General features: G+C 39.2%; 1 pseudogene; it reads left to right on the top strand.

Moving 5' to 3' along the window:
- The first annotated feature begins 10,599 nt into the window (after nt 1-10,599).
- Nucleotides 10,600-15,124, top strand: LOC115868595 (annotated as a pseudogene).
- Nucleotides 15,125-20,330: the final 5,206 nt, after the last annotated feature.

Raw genomic sequence — 20,330 nt, 5'->3', positions numbered from 1 at the left:
AATATAATTGATTTCAGAGCATTTTGTAGAGGTAGATGGAAACCATCTAGCTTTCTGGTCTCAGGGTTGTTGAAACTGATATTTGTGTGGTCCCTTAGTCCACTGGAGTAATTATTCTGATATGTCTTTTGATTTTCATTCTTCTTCTGTCCTCTGGACAGGGAAAGATCAATATTTGCAACTTAGATGGCTGCTCATTGGCCATTTCTTTTTAATGAGTTTTGCTTTCTTCAATACTGATGTTTTTTATGTCTTGCCAAAGTCGTATAATTGGTTTGGTTATTATTATTCAATGCCTAAAATCTGTTCTTGAGATGGCCTCTTAATTCATGTGGGATATACTTAGGGTCGTGTTTTGGCTCTCTTCAATTTCTGGTCATTTTCTTCAGCTTGAACTTGAACTTGCATATGAGCAGTTGATGGTGTGTTCCACAGACCTTGTTTTGAATGATGATATTTGGGCTTCTCTGTGCTCTCTTCCCACCGATTTATTCATTTTGATTCATGTGTATTCTACCTGATGAGTTCTATTTGCATGATTGACATTTACATGACTGAAAGGAATAGATATAAAAGAAGTTGTCAGTCTTACAAAATTCTACCATGAAATCTCTTCATTCGGTTCTATCACCAAGGCTATGTTTTCCAACAACTAATCTTTCCTTTTTGTTTCCAGTGTTCAACTTTGAATCACAATTAATTAGCATTTCAAACTGAAGAAGTTGGTAGAATTCTTCCATTATTTTTCTTCATTGGCTTCATTGACTGCTGATTAAATTTGAATAATAGTTGTTTTAAGTGGATCTCTTTAAAGGTGTATAGATATTATCCTACTATCCATATACTTTATATATATAAAGGTGTATAGATATTATCCTTCTATCCTAGATATTTTAAACTACATAAAGTATTGTAGTTTAAAATAGATCTTGGAAATTCTTTCTGAAAATGAATGTAATTAATTGCCATTAATCTTCAATTTGTCATTTATTTCAAAGTGAACCATGTGATTGTCTGATTCAGAATGGCTAACATCAGTCTGTCTCAACTGATGATGCCTAAGGTTATAATCTTTGAGTTCTGTTTCATTTTGATGACTTTGAATTTTTCTAATTCACACTTTCTACCTTCCACATTACGCTCATTGGTGAAAGTTTGCCGTTGTTTTCTCGTGTTGCGTCCTGCCCCAATATCAAATGAAGGTGCTGAAAGAGTTACTCTGTCCCCATCATTGAAGTTGACACTTTGAGTGACTTCCAAACCTACGGGCTTATCTTCCAGCACTTTTGCTATTCCCAAGGCTTTCAATGGCTAGTCCTTCAAAAGGGGCACATGATAAGGAAGTTAAATTGTTTGGTATTGCTCTTATATCCATAGTGTTTGTGCATATGTAGAGGACTCTAGCTTGGGGGTTGATCAATTTTGCCATTCTGCTAGATATGAGAGTCAAAAAAAATTTCCAAAAGAAACACACTGCCTAAAGTGACAGAGACAACACTGGCTGATGCTCAGAAGCCATAATACAGAGTAGAGGTGCCATGCGGAGACCATGAAGCAGTGAGGCAGGGCAGTTGGTGGGCTTTCTTTTCAGTTGATGGTACTCTCTTAAATATCTGTGGATCTCAATCTTCCAACTGTCTTGTTTTCCTCAAAAGGTACTCGACAGCTTAGATTCAAGAAAAAGTAAAGAAGACAATAGGTGTCATGAATCACTGGAATGTTTCCAGGTTAAGTTAATGAAATGATATAATGACCATAGAATTCTTTGGATTGGTGAGAAATTAATAGAGATAAAAAAGGAGCTTCTGATTTTCTCATAAACTAAAATATCCAAGAAAAGAATAAGATTGTATCGGGTAAGATGGAAGAAAATGGCCTTGTGTATAGAGAGTGGATAGCCAGTAGTGCAAATAATCTAAAAGTTACCCTATGTGCAAACTAAAAAATTTTAGTTTCACCTGCATAGTTTCATGGATGCAGATAAATGACACAAAATTCTTGGATCAGATGGTTGATATCTTACAGGAGTAAAAATAGGCCAGAGTGTCTTCCAAACTTAATTTCCACAGGGCTGTTTTATTCCTAATTTCCATAGGGCAATATAGAGGGCCAGATGACACCTACACATACAATGGGCTCCTTGTAGAAGAGAAAAACTGAATTTAGGAAAGTGAACATTTTGCAATGGGCATAAAACATGCCTACCCATTGCTCTGGAGGGAGATGTTATCTTTATTATACTAAGTAGTACACAATACTTCACTCTGCTGGGAGGGAGATACTATCTCTATCTTCCAAAACTGCAAATTTGGCTCTTGCTCTGAATGGGGTGGGGGGAATCTTTTTATATTGGTAGCTGTCATGACATATCTTTTAAAAATAATTCTGAAAACTGGATTATCAGAGCCTTGATGGGCATAAACATGAGATACCCCAAAAGAATTATTTCCTAACAGTGAGCATTGTGGCAAAAAAGTTAAGTGAAATAGGAATTGAATAGGATGTTTTTCACTGTGAATATTGAAATTTATTAGCATATTGGAAAAGTTTGAACCGGAATGGAAAAAAAGAGCAAATGTCTTCAATAAATGCAAATATATATGCTAAATAATCTTAATAAACAATTATTCCTGTGACTGAGCCCATAGTTTCAGCCACTCTGTCTTGAGGGCCTTCCTATTTACTGCTGCCCGTCTACTTTACCAAACATGACGTCTGCTCAAGGACTGGTCTCTTCTGAAAACATATGTAAAAAGTCTCCTCATCTTTGTCTCTAGGGAGTACTCTGGCTGTACTTCTTCCAAGACAGATCAGTAGGTCTTTTTAGCAGTTCACGATACTCTCAATAGTCTTCTCTAGCACCACAAGTCAAACACAGCAATTTTTGTTCCATCTTAACTTATTCAAAGCCCAACTTTCACAGGCATATGAGGCAATTTGAAAATACCATGGTTGGGGTCAGGCCCATCTTAGGCCTCAAAGTAACATCCTTGCTTTCCAATCATCTAAAGAGGTCTTAGGCAGCAGATTTACATAATGTAACTCATCTTTTGATCTCTTGAATGCTGCCTCCATAGATCCAAGCAAGACAAAGTCCAGCCTTTTCTCCATTTATCATGATGTTACTGATTGGTGCAGTTGTGAGGATTTAGATTTTCTTTACATTGAGTTGAATTCATACTGAAAGGTGCAATTGCTTCAAGTTCTCTTTACTTTTCGTAAGCTAGGTTGTATTGTCTGCATAACACAGATGGTTAATAAGCCTTCTTCCCATCCTGATGCCACATTCTTATTCATGTAAGCCAGCTTCTCTGATGATTTGCTCAATATGCAGATTGAACAAGTATGGAGACAGGATACAACGCTGCTGCACACCTGTCCTGATTTTAAACCATGTAGTATTCCATTTTCTCTTTGCACAAGTGCCTCTTGATTATGCGCAAATTCTGTCTGCATACGCATCGTGAAGTGCTTATAATTCCCATACGTTTCAAGATTACCCAAAGTTTATTATGATTCACAAGGAAGAATGTCTTTGAATAGTCAATAAAACACAAGTAGTATCTTTCTAGTATTTTCTGTTTTCAGCCAAGATCCATTTAATATCAGCAATGGTATCCCTTGTTCCATATCCTCTTCTGAATCCAGCCTGAACCTCTGGCAGTTCCATTTCAATATACAGCTGCAACCATGGTTGAATGATCTTCAGTAAAATTTTACTTGCATGTGAGATCAGTGTTATTGTCCTGTAATGTGAGCGTTCTGTTGGGTCATCTTTCTTTGGAATTGACACAAATATGGATCTCTTCCCCGATCAGTTATCTAAGTAGCTGTCTTACAAATTTCGTGGCAGAGATGAATGAGTGCTTCCTGTGCTTCATCAACTTCCTGAAACATTTCAATTTATATTTAATCAATGGCTATAACCTTGTTTTGGGCTAATGATTTCAGTGCAGCTTGAACTTCTTCCTTCAGCACAATTGGTTCTTGCTCATATGTTACCTCCTGAACTGGTGGAAGATTGACAGAGTGTTCTTTTTGATACAAAATACTCTGTATTCTTTCCATCTTCTCTCATGCTTCCTGCATCATTCAATATTTTGCCTATAGAAACTTTCATGATTGCAACTCAAGGCTTGATTTTTTCTTAAGTTCTTTCAGTTTCAGATATGCTGAGTGTGTTCTTATCTTTTGGTTTTCTAATTGTTGTCATTTTACATTTCATTATTACAGTTGGCTTTGTCTTCTTACGCAGTCTTCTGCAATTTTCTATTCAGCCCTTTGGCTTTATCATTTCTTCCATTTGCTTTAGCTACTCTATGATTAAAAGCACGTTTGAGTCTCTTCTGATATACATTTTGATCTTTTCTTTCATTCTAATCTTTTTAATGACATTTTTCTTTCATTGTGAAGGATATCCTTAATGTCCTTAATGTTCAATGCACCCAATCTGTTCTTGAGATGTTCCTGATATTCAGGTGTGATAGACTCAAGGTCATAGTTGGACTCTCAAAGACTTGTTTTAATTTTCTTCTGAACTCACACATGCGCAATTGATGGTCTGTTCCTGTCAGTCCCTGGCCTGGTTTCAGATGCTGATAGTGAGTTTCTCCATCGTGTCTTCCCACAGATGTAGTTAATTTGATTTCTGTATATTCCATCTCGGAATTCCACAGGTATTATAATTTTGTGTTGCTGAAAAATGATATTGCTATTAACAAGATACTGATTTTGCGAAATTCTACCATGTGGTCTCCACTTTTGTGTCTATCGCCAATAGCATATTTTGCAACTGCTATTCCTTCCTTTTTAGTTCCAATCTTTGCATTCCAGTTTCTAATAATTATCAATGCATCTTGATTGCATGTTTGGTCAATTCCTGACAGAAGTAGTTGGTACTTCAGCTTCGTCTTCCCTAGCTTTTGTGATTTGTGCATAAATTTGAATAAGAGTTGTGTTGAATTTCCTTGAAATCAGACAGATATAATCCTATCACATTCAGCATTCTACTTCATGATTGATTTTGCAATCATTTTTGAGGATGAATGCCACACCATTTCTAGGGATTGTTGTTTCCAGCATAAGAAATCATATGGTTTTTCTGATTAAAAAATTGAATAATTAAAGATGTCTTTTGCAGCAGACTTGTCCAATTCAATTTGTTGTTTAATTTCCTTGCTGCTGATTCTGTGGACAGTGGTTGCAGATCGAATGGAAATGAAATCCTTGACTATTTTGTTCATTGGTATTTTTACTGGTGCTACTTATTTATCCTTTTGGAGAATTATTTTTCTTTATGTCGAGGTGTAATCTGTACTGAAGGCTATATCCTTTGTTTTTATGACTGCCTCTTGGTCTATGTACAAGTTCTCATGAGCACAACTATCATGGAATCCCTGTTATTTGCAATATGATCCATAATGTTACGAACCACACAGTCTAATGTCTTTGCATAATCGATAACACACAAGTAAATTTCTGATATTCTCTCCTTTCAGCCAAGATCCATTTAACACCAATAATGACATCTTCACTAGATGTCCTCTTCTGAATCTAAATTCTGGTCCATATTTGTTCATGAACTTTTGCAACTTCTTGAAAAATTATCTTCAGCAAAATTTGCTGGCAACTGTTGTTAATAACATTTTTAATAGCCATCAAATGGTTTGATCACCTCTCTTTGGAATGGACACAAATATGGATCTCTTCTAGGAGGTTGAGCAGATAACTATCTTTCAAATTTCTTGGCATAGATCAGTGAAAGCTCAAGAATTGCCTCCATATGTTGCATGATCTTAATTGGGGTTCTGTCATTCTTGTGTTTTGGCATTGCTTTCATGTAACCGGCCTTTTCCTCTAGGAACATAAGTTCTTGATCATATGCTACCTCCTAAAACTGTCCAACATCAATCAATTATTATTGGTACAGTGACTGTGTATTTCTTCCACCTTTTTTTTTTCCCCGAGCTTTCTCTATCATTCCATTTTTTCTATGTTATAGTCATTCTGTTTGTATTTTTGGAAGAATAGTAATCCATTTCATCCCACAAAAGCAATAAGGCTATATCTAAGTAAAGAGCCAGTATAGTTTACTTGTTAAAAAGCCACACTTTGAAAAAAAAAAAAAAGCCACACTTTGAAGTTAGGCACAAATAACTTTGAATTCCAGCTCTTATATTTGTTTGTTTGTTTGTTTGTGTGTTTGTGTTTTTGAAGTCACTTGGGAAAATTCATTAAACTACGTATGGTTTCTTTATATGAAGGAATGATAGTGATTATGACATTGATAAAAATATATGTATTTTTAGAATTAAATGGGGCATTATATAATATCTTGGAAATTCAATGTAATACATAAATTGTAATTATTATTACTTCTCACATCTTGTTGTTATGCTGACATGAAACTCATCTTGTCAGAAAACAAATACAGGCTCACAACTAATATCAGAAAATGAGGTATTCCTCTCTAATTAGTTGCAAGTTCTACTTCAAAGCATGAAATGATTCCTTCTCAACAGCTAACTTGGAACATTATATTAGCATTTTTATTTCAGTTTTTTTAAAGTGCAAATAAACTAAGCAGATTGTTATTTAAAAATTCAATTTTTATTCTAGGTTCTTAGAAAAAGTATATAAAGAAGCTTCAGTCACTACAATAAAGTAACTCTCACCTAGATTTTATCTCACAGAACCTTGGATGGTAATTTCCTACAAGGTTGTGATAAAAAAAAAATGATTCCACAATCACATATAGATTCATTTGGGAAATTATTATGGTTACTTTGAGATGTTTATGAAAGAGAGGGCTAGAATAAATGACTCTGAAATAAAACACAGAGTGAATGAAATGACATTTAATTTTGTCAGATGAGAGTTAGAAGGATTTTATTACTTTGCTGAGAATTTGACTTTTGACTTGTACTTGGGGAAAATATAAGTAGGATTAAGGAAAAAATTGGAAAATCATTTCAAGCAAACACAATAATAAACAAAGATATGCATGAGCTAGAAAGAATATCACATACTTAGAAAATAGTGTCTTGGAAGCTAGAAAGTGTCAGCGCTAACAGTAAATGTAATGGAAATGTCGAGTGAATGAACTGAAATCACAACCTAAGGATTTGGGTTTTATCATTAGATAATGGCTGATATTGATAGATTTTAAACTAGAAGCAGATGAGTATTTAAGATTACTGATGACAGAGTACGTAATATACTTAAAAGAAGAGATGCTGGGAATGAGACTGGACATTAACATCCAGGTACAATATTGTCAAGGTTGATGAGTAGTTGGACACTCAAGGGAGATTGATTGTAGAGCGCTGTGACCAATTGCCTGTGAAACTTCTAAAGGAAAGCTACCAAATCAAAATAACCAGATAACAATATCATTTTTAAAAATTTTGGCATTGAAAATTTCAAACGTTCACCTTCCTGCTGCAATTTTATATGAATCAGCCATGTTCTTGGTCCGAAATTAAGAAATTGATTGCTAAAAGAACTGCAACCCATGATTTCAGGTTTTGTGGGCCATATCATCTCTTCTGCAGCTACTCAAGTTTGCATTAGCAGTGGGGCAGTTCCCATAAGCAATAAATAAATAAACATGACTATGTTCTGATAAGACTGTCAAAAAAACAGTTAAATCACAAACTGTTAGTTTCTAGGATACTTGAAGATAAGGAGGTGGAAGTTTTCAGAGAAAAAACATTGAAGCAGGAAAACAGGAGATTTCATATAGATGACTGAAGAAGAGGATATAATTTTTAAAAAGACTGAAAGCAAATAGTCAGATATATAGTTAAATAATCATGAGAGAAATGGTCAAGGGAAAGGAAGACAGCATCTCAATAAAAAGGAAATAGTTGTCCGTACCTGATGTTTTAAGACTCCTTTCTTCCATTAACGAGTATATTATTCTAACATATAAATTGAATTTTTGTCAAATGCTTCTAAAATGAGAAAATATTTCAAAGGAATACTTTTAGTTGTGCTTGATTAATCAGGTGTCATCTGATAGATTTTGGCGCCTGGAGATTCCAGGAGCAACTATGCTCCCGGAATTCTCAGCGGTCGGTTTGGGAAATAGATTGCCAAGCCCAGTGGAGTAGATTCAAACTTCTGAGCTTTGGGTTAGCAGCTATATTTGTTTGTTAAGCATTTTCACCACCCAGGAATATTTGTCCTTTATTTATGTATTAAAATAGTCATACTCCCATGTACAGCTTTCATCATGTAAGATACAAAATTAAGAGGATGAAGAGATAGGCTAGTGAACTATTTCTGTTTTACTATTAAGTATATTGATATACTTAATAACAAAAGTATTGGTAACTTGATAAACATTCCAGAAGTTACAATACTGATATAATATGGTTTAACTGATTGGCACTGATTTTGTAATTGTATTCCATACTTTAAAAAAAATTTTATTGGGGGCTCATACAATTGTTATCACAATCCAAACATCCAACCATTGTGTCAAGCACTTTTTGTACATTTGTTGCCATCATCATTTTCAAAATATTTTCTTTCTACTTGAGACCTTGGTATCAGTTTCTCATTTTTTCTACTCCATCCCTCCCTCATGATAATTTATAAATTGTTATTTGTTCATGTCTTACACTGACCAATGTCTCCCTTCACCTACTTTTCTGTTGTCCTTCCCCTTGGGAGGGGGTTATATGTAGATCATTGTGATCAGTTCCCCTTTTCTCCCCCTACCTTCCCCATACCTTCGTGGTACGGCTACTCTCAATATTGGTCCTGAGGGGTTTATATGTCCTGAATTCCCTGTGTTTCCATCTCTTATCTGTACCCATGTACATTCTCTGGTCTAGCCACATTTGTAAGGTAGAATTGGGATCATAATAGTGGTGGGGGAAGCATTAGAGAACTAGAGCAGCAGTTCTAAACTTGTGGGTAATGACCCCTTTAGGGGTTGAATGACCCTTTCACAGGGGTCGCCTGATTCATAAAAGTAGAAAAAATACAGTTATGAAGTATCAATGGAAATAATACTATGGTTTGGGGGTCACCACAACATGAGGAACTTTATTAAAGGGTCACGGCATTAGGAAAGTTGAGACCCACTGAACGAGAGGAAAGTTGTATGTTTTGTCGGTGCTATACTGCACCCTGACTGGCTCATGTCCTCCCCATGACCCTTCTGTAAGAGGCTGTCCAATTGCCTACAGATGGGCTTTGGGTCTCCACTCTGCACTCACCCTCAAGCACAATGATATGATGTTTTCTTCCGTGTTGTTGATGCCTGATATCTGATCCTATTGACACCTCATGATTACACAGGTTGAAGTGCTTCTTCAATGTAGGCTTTGTGGCTTCTCAGCTAGATGGCTGCTTGTTTATCTTCAAGCCTTTAAGACCCCAGATGCTATATCTTTTGATTGCGAGACACCATCGGCTTTCTTTACCACTTTTGCTTATGCGCCCACTTTGCCTTCAGTGATCATGTTGAGAAGGTGTACATCATGGAATGCCAGGTTGATAGAACAAAGTGTTCTTATGTTGAGGGAGTAATTAAGTAGAGACCCATTATCCATCTGCTATCTTAATACTAAACCTATAAATATATGCACATTGATCTATTTCCCCATCTTCATATATAAATATATTTACATATGTACATGCCTGTATTTAGACCTCAATAAATGCCCTTTACCTCCTAGTCCTTTCCTCTACTTTCTTTTACTACCTCTTATTCCAGTATCATGTTCAGCTTTCATTTGGGTTTCAGTAATTCCTCTCCGTTATATTATCCTTGATCAAGCCCTACCAAGCCCCAAGCCTCCTGCACCCTCCTCACCATCGATTTGAGATCACTTGTTCCCTTGTCCCTGGGTTTGTTAACACCTACTTCCTTTCCCCCACCTCCCTCTCTCCCATGTCCCCCTGGAACTGTTGATCCATTGTTTTCTCCTCCGGATTGTTTATCCTGACTACATACAAAGACAATAATTTGCACAGAAATAAGAGAGCAAAACAAAGCAACAAAAGAAAACAAAGCAACAACAAAACAAACCAATGGCAAAAAAAAGAAAAGAAAGAAAAGCCTATAAATAGTTCAAGGTCTATTTGTTGACATTTAGGATTGTTTTCTGGTTGAGTCTGAGGGGTTCCATGCCCTGGCCCCATAGTCTGATTTTGGTATTCCCCAGGGACTTCATTGATTGCTACCTTTGCTGTTCTGTTGCACAACCTTAGTGATTTTCCTCAGTGTGGTGGGGTCAGACTGGGCACAATTCCTGCACTGTGTCTCCAGTATTGTCCCCTATAGCACTATGGGTCAGAGAGGGACATTGTGGCCTGTGGTGTGGCCAGCCCCTTGGTCCTCTCTGTGCATTGGCTGCTCTGAGCAGGAATATAATCCTCAGGGCTTGGTCGGTTAGGATGTGCTCTACTCTCTCTCCCTCCCCCTTCATTTGTTCCTGTGCGCCCTGTTCTGACTTGTCCCTCTCCCTTAGCTGTAGTTTCACTGCTGTCTTGTGAAGTGAATTCTTCAGGAGGGAGGGGGGACTGTCCATGTAGTTGGGATTGGGGTTGGCTCCTCAGACCTCCCTATTGGTTCACGGTTTCATGCCGGTATGTTGCATTCGTGTCTTGGAGCACCGAGTTGAAGTCCATGCTTGATGACAGCGATGCCCTAAAAAATGCATCAGTAAAGATAGCCCTGATGTTCTATTTAGAGTATATGCTAATATTATTTATGAAATATTTCATAAATATATGAAACATTTCCCAAAAGTTATTATTTCATAAACTTTCCTTTTCATATTGATTATGTTTTATTGTTTGAATAAGACTCAGATAAATTTTTTATGGTAATAACAGAGCTAATACATCATTCATTTTCTAGAAACAATATATGATAAAAGTACCTGTAAGTATTAACTCAACTGGACAAAGGAAAAGAGTGTGCACATAAAAATCATGGAGCTTTTTTAAGGGAGATGGTAAGAATTGGAAACATAATGCTAATGGTTGAGCTGCATGAAAAGCAACATGGAAGTGAACACATGAAGAATGTTGAACACACACACACTTCACAATGAAGGCAGTGAGTAGAAATCACATGTGGTATCTTCCTAAGAAATAATTTTTTTCTATTCAAGATTTTGAGATGTATACTCAGTGTCTAAAGGAAGACAACAATTCTGCATCCTATTTGTAGTAATGCTTTCCTGGGAACCAAAGACAACATGTAATAAGCAAATAACAATTCTGATTGCTTCAGCTTCCAAACCTTGTAAAGAAATAAATATTATTCACTAAGATTTACATAGCCACATCTCCAATTGACTCTAATGGAGTTTGGCCATGACGAAGGACCACAAATAAGACCCATATTTCTGGTAATAAAAAGACTGCCCTGTTGCTGTGGAGAAACTGTTAAACCACAGAGTGAAAGAAAACATTTTTATGTCACTGGAGTAGTCTCCAAGTTGACTTCCATTAAAATGTAACCTTATAGTAGGATGTGGATGATTAGAAAGTACTTAGGATAAAGGACAAAGGTTACTTTCCCCAAAGAGAAATTGTGTTCAAGTGAACAGAGATGTAGATGGGAAGCCTAGGGATACTGGCTCCTTTCCCATTCTCACACTTACTTGACTTGTCTTCTTTGGCAGGCTACATGCAGTCCTGCCTTGCCCCTCGTGCCTCATGCCAAGTCCTAGATGCAGCTTCTGGTCACCTCGCAGCTGGACTGCCATTACTTTGCCTTCCTGGAACTCCTATCTCCTGCCTTTCCTATCCCCAGTCAATCCAAGACTTTCCTCCTTATATTCCTGTTTTGTCATTTAATGTATGTCCATCTTCTCTTTAAAAATGCTCAGCAAGTTCCTCTCCTCTCCTCATAAAATCCAGCTTTCTCATTTTTTAATTTTTAGTTCCTCAAGACCCAAAGTTACTTCTGGGACATACCCATCAATACAGTCTATTCAAGTGGAAATACTGCCAAACTGAATGGCAAATATGTGTCTGAGAATTAATAGTTTGCCCTTTTGAATTGCAAAGAACAAAAAACCCCACATTTTTTTCAGCCAAATTTGTGTTTCTGTCAAATGGAAAAATAAGTTTCAGGACATATTTTGTTAATTTTTTTCTTTTTCTTTTAAATGTCAAAATTATCATCCAGGTTTGATTACCCAAAGTCTTTTCCTGATTTTCCCCATATAATTAGAAACTTAGACTTTTTAAACTGGAACAGCCTTTTGAGATGATCTAATCTGGTATTTTGCAACTGTTTTTACAGTTCACTCTTGGGTAACAAACAAACCAATGAAAACAATAAAGTAAAAAAAAGATTGTTTCGCTGCAATATTGTCAGTGTCTCTAAGTACTGCTTACTCCATCCCCTACATAGCTCCTGAGAGATTACCAGTGACTATTGGTACTCATTTTACATCTGCACGAGCTGAAAGTCAGAGAACGGTGATTTTGTGGAGCTACACTGAAAGCAGACCTGCTCTTGATTCCAAGTGTCCTGATTTCTAGCCCCGAGCTTTTTTCACTATGTATTTCACATCCTTTTGTTCCTTTTGGAGACCACCAACCATATTCTATGACTTAGTGATTAGTTTTAGCCTATATGAAGAGAAAAACATGACATACCTCCAATGAAATTCCATGGTATCTATACAAAACAGCCAGGCCTGGTCACGAAAAGAGTAACAGAAATTCAGTAGACTTCTGGAGTCTTTGAATTGAATTAATCCAATGCTGAAATGAAAATTCCGAATCTCTATAAAGAAAAGTATCTGACCTACAAAATATATGACTGCTTGAGTGAACTCTTAATACAACCCAGACCAAAATGTACTGCCACCGAGTTGCTGCCTACTCAAGGCAAAGCCTTAGGGTAGGATAGAACTGCCCATGAGTCCGGAGACTGACTGTTCATGGAAGTAGATAGCTAGTTCTCTTTCTCCCTAGGAGTTACTAATGCTTTCAAACTGCTGGCCCTCTGGTGAGCAGCCCAATATGTAACTATTAACCAACAGGGCTGGCTCTTGGATTCATAATATAGAGATAATTATTTGCGAAGACAACAATAGAATAATATGTGCACAGGGATGCTCTCCTATCAGGCCTATCTCTAATATATGTGGGGATTTCAGCAAGATCAAAGATGCTCTGGCAGCACGGTGGGTGACCTGATGGGCTGCTAAGCCCCCAATCAGCAGTTTGAAAATACTGTGAATAGTTACAGTCTTGGCAACCCCCCCCCCCCACTCCCGGGGAGTTCTAACCGGTCTTGTTGGGTGGCTATGAGTCAGATCCAACTCGGTGACAGTGAGTTTAGTCAAAAGTTAATGGAAAGAAGTAGAATGTTTTTAGAAAAGTTTGAAGCCCCATTGTACATAGGTCATCATGCACAGAGAAAGACTGAAAATGGAAGTACCTAGATCATGTATCTGAAATTTTAAAGTTTAAGTCCGTAATGATGACTGAGTTTCTGTCCTTTCACCCAACTCTATGTTTTCCACACAGAATCTAATCATCACGGAGGTTTCAGAAGTGTCATATTGTACCCTGCACCCACCTGTTCTTTATTGTCATTTTTATTCTGCCCATGGGTCATCAGGGAAAGGTCAGCGTGGAAGCTAAGGTTCATCTGAGGACTCAAGATAGTGTTTATACGGGATTGGCTTAGTTATGACTGGCCAGGGATCTGGAATATACAGGTTTAGTCCTCAATCTCTAATTTCTCCTAGGATCTTTTCACCATTTGTCTGCAAGTTTGTCATACCAGTGTGGGGCTGCTGTGTTGAAAGCTATGTCGTATGAGCACGGTCCATGGTCACCCCACCTGAACAGGCTTCTGCGGGGCTTCCAGACTAAGCACGCAGTACAAAAAAGAATAGGCTGTTCGATTCTGATGGATTCGTCAATGAAGAGCTTATGGGTAGAAATATTATCAGATAGTGGAAACCTCAGGAATAGCAGCAGAATATTGTCAAAGGTAGCACTGGAAGAGGAACCTCTCAGGTCAGAAGTAAGACCGAGAAAGGCAGTCTATCCTCCTGACACGGAGAGAATAAAGTCTTTGGGACGTTCATTTGCTGATAAGGCACACAGAGAATGAGAGGAAACAGTTTCAAATATCAACTGATAATCTCATCTCAGAATGTCTGAAGTATGAGACAGGAAACTTGGAAGCTGTAAAAGTGAAATGGAAAGCATCAAAATGGATATCGTCGAGTGCTGCTCGTCATCACGGACGGGATCATCTCCGACATGGCACCGACCCAGGAGGCCATCGTCAATGCTGCCAAACTGCCCATGTCCATCGTCATCGTCGGCGTAGGCCAGGCGGAGTTTGATGCCATGGTGGAGCTGGATGGCGACAACGTGCGGATCTCCTCCGGGGGAAGCTGGCTGAGTGGGACATGGTGCAGTTTGTGCCCTTCCGAGACTATGTGGACCGCACGGGCAACCACGTGCTGAGCATGGCGCGCCTGGCCCGCGATGTACTGGCTGAGATACCGGACCAGCTGGTGTCCTACATGAAGGCGCAGGGCATCCGCCCACGTCCCCCGCCTGGACCCCCCGCCAGCTCACCCCCACAGTCCCCTGCTCGCACGCCCTCCTCCTCCCCCCAGCATGCGCACATCTGAGCCTGCCCAGTGGCAGGCAGGCGCTGGGGTCTGGAGTGGGCCAGTCAGACAACGGGCAGGGTCCTGGGAGCCCATCTCCTGCCCAGCCCACTCGAGCCCCTTCCATATCTAGGTGCCTGGGAGGTGGGCTGTGGGTGGGGCCTCTGAAAGCTCCGCCCTAGTGTCCTGGCCTAGACCCCAGGTGTTGGGGAGGCAGGCATACAGGGGCAGAATAGGGCACAATTTTCAGCATCTCTGCTCAGCCCAACTTCTCCAGACTCCCAAGTTCTAGCCCAGCCGGGAAGATGTTAGGGGGGGTGATGGGAGTTCCCTTCAGCCTAGTCTGGGTTATCCTGTCTGCTCACCTTCAGGGGGCAGCCTACACTGGACCTCCCTCCTCCAGCCCTAGCCCTCTCTGGTGGTTAATCTTGTGTCACAGCCCACCCCTCTCTGTCCTGGGCCGTCCCTGAGTGCGCCTCCTGAAGCTAGTGGGTGTGCAGGGATGCTAGGACATGTGGACCTTCTGGGGCATCGAGATCCAGGAGGGGGAGGCAGGCATGGTGGACACAGGCCAGGTCAGCCCTTCCTGGGCCGCACTGCACCCTAGCATGATGTTAGTGCTAGACACAGGCTTCTCCTTGGTGTGGCCCTACAGGCTCCAGCCCAGAGACTGCCCAGGGCTACTGGTGCCCACCTAGAGGCCTGGGCAAGGAACAACCTGACCCTGGTGCTCCCACTGCCCTTGCTCTCTGAGTAGCCTCCACCTCATGGGGATAGGAGCTAAGCACCCTGGGTTGAATCCTGCCTTCTCCTCCCTGCTGTGGGAACCCAAACAAGGCCCTTCTGCCTTCTGGGCCTCGGTGTCCACATCTGTATGGTGAGTGGGTTGACCAGATGGTCCCAGCTTTTCCTTCAGCTCTACCCAGCACCTCCTATTTCACACCTCACTCGCTCCCTGTACCTCAGGCCATTTTGGCCGGAGGATCACGCTGCCCTGTCCTGTCACCTCAATCCTTAGCCCAAGCCTCTGCCCCTGTTTCAGGAACGGTTGAGCAGCTGAGCTCACCGGGCTGCCCAGCCTCTACCCTCCCAGGAACAGGCCATGAATGCCAGCCCCTCCTCCCACATGGGACTTCTCAGCCCACTGAAACCCCTTGCCACGCCTGGGCCTGGGGGAGACCAGGCCCCACCCTGTCTGATGCTCTACATTGCGGCCCTTCCCATCATGCATGAAGGTGGTGTTTCTACTCTGTCTGGTCCTGTCCCCGTTTCTGAGACCGTCTCTGTGTGGAATTTGCCCTAAACTGAAGTAAATTTGGTTCTTTTATGAAAAGAAAAGAAAAATTGATATTGTCGGTGTTAGGGAGCTGAGATAGACTTGCATTTGACATTTTGAGTAAAAAATAATATGGCTTCCTAGCCCCTGAGTGGCAGATTCATGAGGAATGGTTTGGTACATCTTCAAAATGGATATTTCAAGTTCTATTCTGAAGTACAATGCTGGTTATGATAGGATATCTATCCACATTTGAGGAAATCCATTCAATGCAACTAGTATTCAGATTTACTCACCAACCACCAAAACAAGTGATGAAGAAATTGAAGAATGCAACAAACATCTTCTGCTTAACATTGATCAAAAATCTAATCAAAATGAATTGAAAATATTGACGATTAAAATGCAAAAGTTGGAAACAAAGAGGATGAGAAAGTAATTGGAAATTTTGATCTTGGTCATATAAATAAAGAAGAAGATTACAGGATAGAATTTTTCAAGACCAATTGCTTCTTTATTGCAAATATCTTTTTCAAAAACACAAACTGTGATTGTGCACATGGACTTCTCCAGAAGGAATACACAGAAAATTTGGCAACATCTATAGAAAGAGACTATGAAGAAACTCAATATCAGCAGCTAAAACCATACTAGTGGCTGGTTGTGGAATGGACAATTTTTCATATGTAAGTTGAAGAAAATTAAAATAAGTCCATGAGATCCAAAATATGACCTTGAATATATGTATGCCACCTGAGTTTCAAGAACAGATTCAACACATTGAATTCTGGCTGAAAGAAGACCTGATAAACTGTGGAGTGACATCAAGAACATCACTCATGAAGAAAGCAAAAGGTCATTAAAACAACAGGAAAGAAAGAAAAGATCAAACTCGATGTCAGAAGAGACTCTGAACCTTTCTCTTAGTCATAGAGCTGCTAAAGGGCTTAAGCAAATGGAATAAATAATGAAGTCAAAGGACTGAAGTGGGAATTCCAAACGGCAGCTTGAGACAATAAAGTAAAATATTAAAATAAAATGTGTGAAGACTCAGAGTTACAAGACCAAATGAAAGAACTCATTCAGCATATCTTTAATTGATAGCGCTCAAGAAAATGTTGTCTCAAATTGCAATATTAAAAACGTCTATGCAAAACTACTGAAGATTCGGGAAGCACCAAAAGATGAAATGTAAAAAAATATAAGAGTTACTGTGCCAAAAAGAGTAACAAGCAAAAAGAACGGGCTGATATTCAACTCTTTTCAGAAGGAGCACATGAGCAAGAATCAGTGGTACTAACCGATAAATGTCAAGCTGCACTGAAGGCATTAGTCAAAAACAAGACTCCAACATTTGATAGAATACTAATTGAAATGTTTCCACAAGCTAAGAAAGCCTGGGAATCACTAAACTGGTCTATGCCAGAAAATTTGGAAGATAGCTACTTGACCAACTGACTGGAAGAATTCCATATTTGCATCCATTCCAAAGAAAGATGACCCAACAGAATGAGTAGATTATAGGATAATATCTTCAATATCACATGCAATGTAAAATTTCGCTGATGATCATTCAAGAAAGTTTGCAGCAGTATATGGACAAGGAGATACCAAAGGTTTTAACGACATTAAGAAGAGGAGATGGAACAAGGGATGTTAAATGGATCTTGGTTGCAAAGCAAAAACTATCTTAAAGATGTTTACTTGTGCTGTGAAGGCATTTGACTATGTGGATCATAATAAACCGTGGACGGCATTGAGAAGAGTGGGGATCGAGGCACTTAATTGTGCTCATGGGAAAGCTGCGCATGGATCCAGAGGCAGCTGTCCAAGCAGACAAGTAGATACTGCATGGCTTAACATCAGGAAAGGTGTGCATCAGCATTACAGCCTCTCTATGTCTCTGTTCCATCTCTATGCTGAGCAAATATTCAAAGAAGCTGGATTATATGAAGCAGAATTGTGGCATCAGGATTGGAGGAAGGCTTAATGACAATCTGAAATATGCAGATAACACAACCTTGTTTAAAAATATGTGAAGGGCTTAAAGCATTTGCTAGGGAATTATCAAGGATTTCAGCCTTCAGTATTGAATGCAACTCAATTTTTAGCAAGAGGATCCTAACAACTGGACCCATAGGTCACATCCTGAGGTGGAGATCATTGAAAGTACCATAAACTGCTGAAAGAACCAGAGAATCCATCTTGGAAGAAGTACAGTCATAAAGCCCCTTAGAAGCAAAGAAAACAAGTCTTGATTTCACATACTACTTTGAACCGAATGGGAGGAGGGACCAGTGCCCAGCGAGGAAAACATGCTAGTGAAAGTAGGAGGCAGTGAAAGGAAGAAGTCCCTCTGCATGATGGATCGACAACGTGGCCACCACAATGGGTTCAATCACCAGAATAACTGTGAACACGGTGCTGGCTTGGACAGATTCATCTTTCAGTGCATCTATGAGGGTCTCCAGGAGGTGGAACTGACTCGGCCGCACCTAACAAGAACAACGACTTTTAGACTAAGTACCTCCCCAAACTCCCCTTTTCTGAGGTTCTAATCAGTAGGCAATACGAGCTACCACGGAATCCATTTCTCCTCTTCCTGTGTGTCAGAATACACTCCACACACCTTTGAATGGCTGATTGGTGTCATTCTTAAATTTCGCCTTTTTCCCATGTAGCCTTTAGAAAAAAGAATGAGCAACTTACAAAATAGGAGGAAAAAATCATGAGCTAGAAAATTGCATACATTTTTAATGGTTTAAGTCAAGCTGGTATTTTATAGATGGTTGATATCAGCTATCTGCAAATTTGGCTGTAACTCAGGGTGACTACATGGACAACAAAGTGAAATGTTGCCAATTCTTCATCATCATCACAATTGCCAAGCCGTTCAAATTTATTGTTGCTATTATACCGATCTATCCCAGTGAGGATCATCTCCCTCACAGAGCTGCATCTCCTCTTCATCACATGTAATGATGAATTGATACCCCGGATAGCATATCCAAAGCAATGGGATTAGAGACAATGTTCTGCTCGGATAGATAACATACATTATATATATACATATATATATGTCTTGCATTTGATGAGGAGGAAGGAATCTCTGATCCTTTGTATGAAATGCAAACAAACTAACAAAAAAGCAACTTGAAGGAAACCTTTCTGACCATGTAATACTGGATCATACTATTTAGAAATTTGTATTTTTGTTGCAACTATAGATGTCATTGGAAAGACAGCTTGTCTCTTAATGTTTACTCTTAATTGAGGTCAATGTTATTTAAAACAAAACAACCTGGGTTTTAAAAATATAGTTATCAGTAGTTGCTCCTGAGGATCGCACACATGAAATTTTCATTCTAAATGAGGATGAGTTTATTATACCGGGCTATGAATCTTTCATTCCCAAAATCCCTCATTTGAATGAAAACAGAATGCCCCCAAACCATTAGCTAAAGTCAGTAGCTAATGTGGGCATTAAAAATGTTCAGAAACACCAGATCATGCTACTTTAACTGTAGAAGTCGTTCTGCATCTGTAATGTTTCCACGCATGCTGTTACTTTCCACTGACAGGTAAGAGTGAGGGTTTGACACTCTTAATATACCACAGGGTGTTAATCTTATAATCACCCTGTCAGCACTTTCTGTTAGAGTGTTAATGGCCATCTTTCAGCCACTCAGAGGCTCTTGCCAATAAAAATAATACCGGCATTTAGCCAACCAGAAGTTATTCAAGAACTTTTCTCTCTCTACTTTTTTAAAGCAAGGAATAAATTAAAACAACAACAACAACAAAAGTACCAGTCTTAACGGTGGATGTCTACCTCTCTCCCCTTCCTCCCTTCTTCTGCAGCTGGCCCCTGCAGGTAATCAAATCCAAGATCCCCCTTTGGTCTGAACCTTTGCATCAAATTTTGAGTTATACTGAAGGTTTCTTAGATTATACATAAATGTTTCAAATCAAAGGGCCAATCCTGACTGTAAATATAAAGCGTCTGTTCACTCACACTACCTAGAAATGGCTTCCATCACTGATTTAGCTTAAACTTGGTTCTCTGTGTTGCTTTCTCTGCACAGAGAAGGACGTGATTAGAATTAAACTGGGATGTGGTGAAGTTTTTGTTTGACACTCATGAATTTTCTCAATAGCAGGTAAAGGAGGCAAGATATTTTCATGATAGCTCCGGTAATTAACAAATGTAGATCTGTTCAGTGTGCCCTAATGGTGGTAGCTCAGCCTGGGATTTTACTAGTTTTAAAATATTAGTCATAAAAGTTCATTTGTTTGTCTCCTCTAAACATAAACATGACCTTGGACATGTTACGTCTTTTATATGCATGAGGTAGTCTCTAGGTGTTCTTAGCTAAAAAAAATTTTAAATCACACTTAAATTATTAATTTATAAATTATCAAGGGTGCATGGG

Source organism: Echinops telfairi, unplaced genomic scaffold (genome assembly GCF_000313985.2).
Source record: "Echinops telfairi isolate 266 unplaced genomic scaffold, ASM31398v2 ScPeMD7_14;HRSCAF=57, whole genome shotgun sequence".
Classification (NCBI taxonomy): Eukaryota; Metazoa; Chordata; class Mammalia; order Afrosoricida; family Tenrecidae; genus Echinops; species Echinops telfairi.
This window is presented reverse-complemented; position numbering and strand designations above follow the sequence as displayed.